Source organism: Ciconia boyciana, chromosome 8, assembly GCF_034638445.1.
Source record: "Ciconia boyciana chromosome 8, ASM3463844v1, whole genome shotgun sequence".
Classification (NCBI taxonomy): domain Eukaryota; kingdom Metazoa; phylum Chordata; class Aves; order Ciconiiformes; family Ciconiidae; genus Ciconia; species Ciconia boyciana.
In genome coordinates, this window is record NC_132941.1 from 47,245,240 (window position 1) to 47,251,891 (window position 6,652).

Consider the following 6,652-nt stretch of genomic DNA (forward strand, 5'->3'; position numbering starts at 1 on the left):
ATTTATAAACTACAACTCGTTGAAAGAAACCTCAAATCGCTCAGCTGTTTCATATAAAAACTTAGTAGTTTACTTAATCCTCTCCTAACACCAATATACAAGTGCATGGTAACAAGGAAAAGTATTTAAAAAAACAAAACAAAACAAACAAAACAAAACAAAAAAAAAAAAAACCAAACTCCTCCACAAAGCACAGCGATAGCTTCAGGCATCACCTTTTCCAAGACAGTGTAAATTACTACTTAAGCCAGCATCACATCTCTGGCCCTCTTGAAAATCACTTAAGTGACTACTGCAGTCAGAGCTTTAGCTGGACAACAGATAAGCAACCCAACTGTGATGAGATATGAGACTTACGCAAATTAATGTAGTCACAGGTTCACTTCTGCTTCACGTATTGCTTTCATGTTCTTCACCATGCTTATAAGTGAGAATTTGAATCCAGAAACTTTTAACCTCGTTTGCTGAATAAGTCTTTTTTCTCCAAAAGGTGCCAAGTCTCAGTGCATGGGCAAACTGTCACCTACTCAGTCTGTGTAGGAAACATGATTCTTACTTCCTGAAAGAATTTAACAACACTTAAAAAGTTTCAGGTGAGTGAGAAGTGACCCGAGAGTTCATCAGAAGGGCCTTCACCAGAGAAAGAATAAGGGCAACTCATTTTTTAAATTAAATATCAATTACACTTCAGAACACCACCATCAAAAAAAGGCATGGAGGATCATTTATCTTTTTAATTTCCAAGCACTATAGATTATATTTGTCCAAATGGTGTGAGTTACACTAGTCTCAGGAAAGAAATCTGTGGCCTGCTGGAGTTGTATGTGCAGAACAGTCCTCAGAAACATGCATTCCCAAGAAATGCCATCTTGGAATGGCCAGTGTCTGGACAAGAGAAACAGCTGCCCCTTATACTTCCCCTCGGAAGGCTATTAGCTACCCGGACAACATCCCTGCTCAATGTGACTCAGCACACTGAAGCATTTGATAAACAGCTAGCACCATCCCCAAGGGTCCCCTTGCACCTCTGCTTCAGGACCGGATTAACTCAGCAGCCCCACTGAGCACAGAGAAACCTTCATGGCACAGACCAGAGCCTGCATTTTATAACACTTTAAGTCAAACTCAGTGAATCACTGGTGTCACATTAAAAATGCAGGGCTTCCTAGCCCTCCCCTTGCCTCCCAATGCTTGTATGGTCACTCCTGGGTTACTTCTGTTACAGCCCATCCTGTGGCTAAGCTCCAGCAGCTCAGCTGCCCTCCTTAATGCACCCAGGGCACTATTGATCTGTTCCGTCTCCATTCCAGTTGTCAAGTTGCCATGCCTTGAACCCTGTCAGAAATTACCACAAGCAAAAAGGCAGAAAGCAAATGGAGAAGGTGAAAAGGAAATTATGTTACCTGGACATACAGTAACCAAAGAGCCTTAGGCTCTATCATAAGCTCTTTCTGCTTAAGCATGTCATAGAATCATGGAATCATAGAATCATTTAGGTTGGAAAAGACCTTTAAGATCATCGAGTCCAACCATAAACCTAACATTGCCAAGTCCACCACTAAACCATGTCCCTAAGTGCCACATCTACTCATCTTTTAAATACCTCCAGGGATGTCCTTCAGGTGCATTGAGCAACATGGCTAACATCTCTCACATGCTCGGACACTATCTTTCTTGAAAGAAAAGGATGAGTTTTGGTTTGGAATTTATTTACTACACCCTTGGTTCTAATCACGTGCTGGAGACATCAAGGACAGAAAAATACACTTTGTCCCGAGAACTAAAAGTTGTGAAACTGATATGAGGACTGGGAGGCTGGTTCCAGGAAATCCATTTCTTCAGGCTCGGGCTAGTTTTGAGAAAGTTCCGTCCCTGGGCTGAAGCTGTTGGTTGACTATACCTGCAGGGTACAGTGCATTTGATAATCCTTCCAACACCAGTAAGTACTAGAAAATAGGACACAGACATGTTCCCACTTCACAATGTAGGAGGCAGGGCTGCTGAACTTCTCTCTCTCCCTTTTGCATCAGTCTTAGGATTCATCATTCATACAGGCTGATCCTGGCCTGCCCAAGATCCCGTTCCCCATAAAGAGTTCATGGGCAATACAGCACAATGTGGAACACAACAGTCCTGTAAAAGTGAGTGGGGCTGTGCATCTGCACAAACCTGCTGACACGTGTATGCATTTTCACAATCTGTTATCCTGTACGGTAACAATTTAAAATTGGCCACATAGCATAGTGACTGGGTGATGACTCAGCACACTGACACATTTGATAAACAGTTAGCTCCATTCCCATACATGCCTGCTTAACAACAAGCAACCACAGGTTAGATGCCCCTTCACCTCTCCTGCTCCATGGTATAATTTGATCTTTCAGAATGTCATCCAATGGTGCTGTTTATCATAAAATAACTCCACTCCTTAAAAACTGCCAAAGCAGCACTTAAACATGCTCTCCTATACATGCAGACATCACACAGCACTCTACTGCTGCTCCTAAGTGAATTTTTATTTCCTTTTATTGGCAAAGGTTTCTGCCAGTGAATCAGTCTGTTAGTGGAGACAGACTAGGGACTGTGGCAGAAGGCACAAGCACGCCAGTCAAAGCAGAGGTAAGTGACTTGTACATACATGTTCATGGTCTTTTTCTCTGTTGCCTGTCTCCATAAAGATGTGCAGTCTTGCTTTTGTGCAGTTGCTTGTCAGACTGGACAGCCTGTATCCTTTCTGATCTGCAAGGCTGTTGTTATGCATCAAAGTGCATGTTTGCTAAAGTTGAGGAGAGGAAGAAGTCTTTGACCTGCGCAAATGAGAAAAAGGAGTAACTGACGGTTTCATTTTGTTCTACTCGTGTTGGTTTTTTTTCTAAGGATGTCACTGTGGATGCATGAAAATCTCGGTATTGAAAGAATGTGCATAAATTGGACATTTTGCTTCCACAGTTTCAAATGCATTTAAGCTTTCCTTGTAAGTTAACCAGGAGCTTTTGGTATCTGCTAGCCACATTAACTGCCCTGGTGCCTTTCTGTCCCATTTCATTATACATCGGGAAAACTATGATATGGTTGCCATCACAGAAACATGGTGGGTGACTCGCACAACTGGAGTGCGGCAATGGATGGCTATAAACTCTTCAGGAGGGACAGGCAGGAGAGGCGGTGCGGTAGTCCTGTATGTTAGGGAGTGTCTGGATAGTTTAGAGCTTAATGATGGTGACGATAGGGTGGAGTGTCTATGGGTAAGAATCAGGGAGAAGGCCAACAAGGCAGATATTGTGGTGGGAGTCTGTTACAGACCACCCAACCAGGATGATGAGGCAGACAAACTAGTCTATAAGCAGCTGGGAGAAGCCTCACGATCACTAGCCCTTGTTCTTGTGGGGGACTTCAACCTACTGGATGTCTGCTGGAAATACAATGCAGCAGAGAGGAAACAGTCTAGGAGGTTCCTGGAGTGCGTGGCAGATAACTTCCTGACACAGCTGGTGAGTGAGCCAACTAGGGAAGATGCCCCGCTGGACTTCTTGTTCACGAACAGAGAAGGACTTGTGAGCAATGTGATGGCTGGAGGCCATCTTGGGCAGAGTGATCATGAAATGATAGAGGTTTTGATACTTGGAGAAGCAGTGAGAGGGGTCAGCAAAACTGCCACCTTGGACTTCCAGAGGGCAGACTTTGGCCTGTTTAGGAGACTGGTTGACAGTCACCTGGAAGGCAGCCCTAAAGGGCAAAGGAGTCCAGGAAGGCTGGACATTCTTTAAGGAGGAAGTCCTCAAGGCACAAGAGCAGGCTGTCCCCAGGTGTCGAAAGATGAGCCGGCGGGGAAGAAGACCGGCCTGGCTGAATAGAGAGCTTTGGCCAGAACTCAGGAAAAAGAGGAGAGTCTATGACCTCTGGAAGAAGGGGCAGGCAACTCAGGAGGACTACAAAGGTGTAGTGAGGCTGTGCAGGGAGAAAATTAGGAGGGCCAAAGCTGAGCTAGAGCTCAATCTGGCTACTGCCGTAAAAGACAACAAAAAATACTTCTTCAAATACATTAGCAGCAAAAGGAGAGCTAAGGAGAATCTCCAGCCTCTAGTAGACGGGGGAGGGAACACAGTGAAAAGGCTGAGGTACTTAATGCATTCTTTGCCTTAGTCTTTAATAGTAGGGCCAATTGTTCTCTGGGTACCCAGCCCCTCGAGTCGGAAGATAGGGACGGGGACAAGAATGGAGCCCCCATAATCCAGGGGGAAATGGTTAGTGACCTGCTACACCACTTAGACACTCACACGTCTATGGGGCCTGATGAGATCCACCCGAGAGTACTGAAGGAACTGGCAGAAGTGCTCACCAAGCCCCTTTCCATCGTTTACCAGCAGTCCTGGCTAACTGGGGAGGTCGCAGTTGACTGGAGATTAGCAAATGTGACACCCATCTTCAAGAAGGGCCGGAAGGAGGATCTGGGGAACTACAGGCCCGTCAGCCTGAGCTCGGTACTGGGGAAGCTGATGGAGCAGATCATCCTGAGTGCCATCACACGACACGTAGTGGATAACCAAGGGATCAAGCCCAGCCAGCATGGGTTTAGGAAAGGCAGGTCCTGCTTGGCCAACCTGATCTCCTTCTATGACAAGGTGACCCACCTAGTGGATGAGAGAAAGGCTGTGGATGTTGTCTATCTAGACTTCAGTAAAGCCTTTGACACAGTTTCCCACAGCATTCTCCTCGAGAAAGTGGCTGCTCATGGCTTGGACGGGTGTACTCTTCACTGGGTAAAGAACTGGCTGGATGGCCGGGCCCAAAGAGTGGTGGTGAACGGAGTTTACTCCAGTTGGTGGCCAGTCACAAGTTGTGTCCCCCAGGGCTCTGTGTCCCCAGTTCTGTTTAATATCTTTATCAATGTTCTGGACGAAGGGATTGAGTGCACCCTCAGTAAGTGTCCTGGTTTCAGCTGAGATAGAGTTAATTTTCTTTATAGTGGCTGGTGCGGGGCTATGTTTTGGATTTGTGCTGAAAACAGTGTTGATAATACAGAGATGTTTTAGTTGTTGCTGCACTAGTCAAGGACTTTTCAGCTTCCCATGCTCTGCCAGGTGCAGAAGAAGCTGGGAGGGGACACAGCCAGGACAGTTAATCCAAACTGACCAAAGGGCTATTCCATACCACATGACGTCATGCTCAGTATGTAAAGCTGGGGAAGAAGAGAGAAGGGGGGGACGTTCAGAGTTACGGTGTTTGTCTTCCCAAGTAACCATTACACATGATGGAGCCCTGCTTTCCTGGAGATGGCTGAACACCTGCCTGCCGATGGGAAGCAGTGATTGAATTCCTTGTTTTGCTTTGCTTGCGTGCGCAGCTTTTGCTTTCCCTATTAAACTGTCTTTATCTTAACCCACGAGTTTTCTCACTTTTACTCTTCTGATTCCCTCCCCCATCCTATTGTGGGGGGAGTGAGTGAGCAGCTGTGTGGTGCTCAGTTGCTGGCTGGGGTTAAACCACGACAGTAAGTTTGCAGACAACATCAAGTTGGGCGGGAGTGTTGATCTGCTTAAGGGTAGGCAGGCTCTACAGAGGGACCTGGACAGGCTGGATCAATGGGCTGGGGCCAATTCTATGAGGTTCAACAAGGCTAAGTGCAAGGACCTGCACTTGGGTCACAGCAACCCCATGCAATGCTACAGGCTTGGGGAAGAGTGGCTGGAAAGCTGCCCAGCAGAAAAGGACCTGGGGGTGTTGGTTGACAGCCACCTGAATATGAGCCAGCAGTGTGCCCAGGTGGCCAAGAAAGTCAATGGCATCCTGGCTTGTATCAGAAATAGTGTGGCCAGCAGGACTAGGGATGTGATTGTCCCCTTGTACTCAGCACTGGTGAGGCCGCACCTTGGATACTGTGTTCAGTTTTGGGCCCCTCACTACAAAAGAGACATTGAGGTGCTGGAGCATGTCCAGAGAAGGGCAACAAAGCTGGTGAAGGATCTAGAGCATAAGTCTTATGAGGAGCGGCTGAGGGAACTGGGGTTGTTTAGCCTGGAGAAAAGGAGGCTGAGGGGAGACCTTAACGCTCTCTACAACTACCTGAAAGGAGGGTGTAGAGAGGTGGGGGTCAGTCTCTTCTCCCAGGTAACAAGTGATAGGACAAGAGGAAATGGCCTCAAGTTGCACCAGGAGAGGTTTAGACTGGATATTAGGAAATTTTACTTCACTGAAAGGGTTATCAAGCATTGGAACAGGCTGCCCAGGGAAGTGGTTGAGTTGCCATCCCTGGAAGTATTTAAGAAACGTTTGGATGAGGTGCTTAGGGACGTGGTATAGTGGTGGTCTTGGTAGTGTTTGGTTTATGGTTGGACTCGATGATCTTAAAGGTCTTTTCCAACCTATACGATGCTGTGATTCTGTGATTTACAGTGTATATGAAATATATTATGTATATTATGACTCTCTCAAGAGTACATTGATTAATTTCTATAAGGTTTAAAGTTTAATTTCATTGAATATCAGAAGTCTCCAGAAATGGCCTTTGATTGTATCTTTCAAGTGGTCTCTTCCTCTACTTTTTTTTTTTAAATTAAATATTTGCATTAATTCCAGTTTGCCATGGTAAATGCTGCTCTTTGCTGTTGTTTCATTAGATAAAAATAGTAGATGGCTGTTCACAGCTCCTACA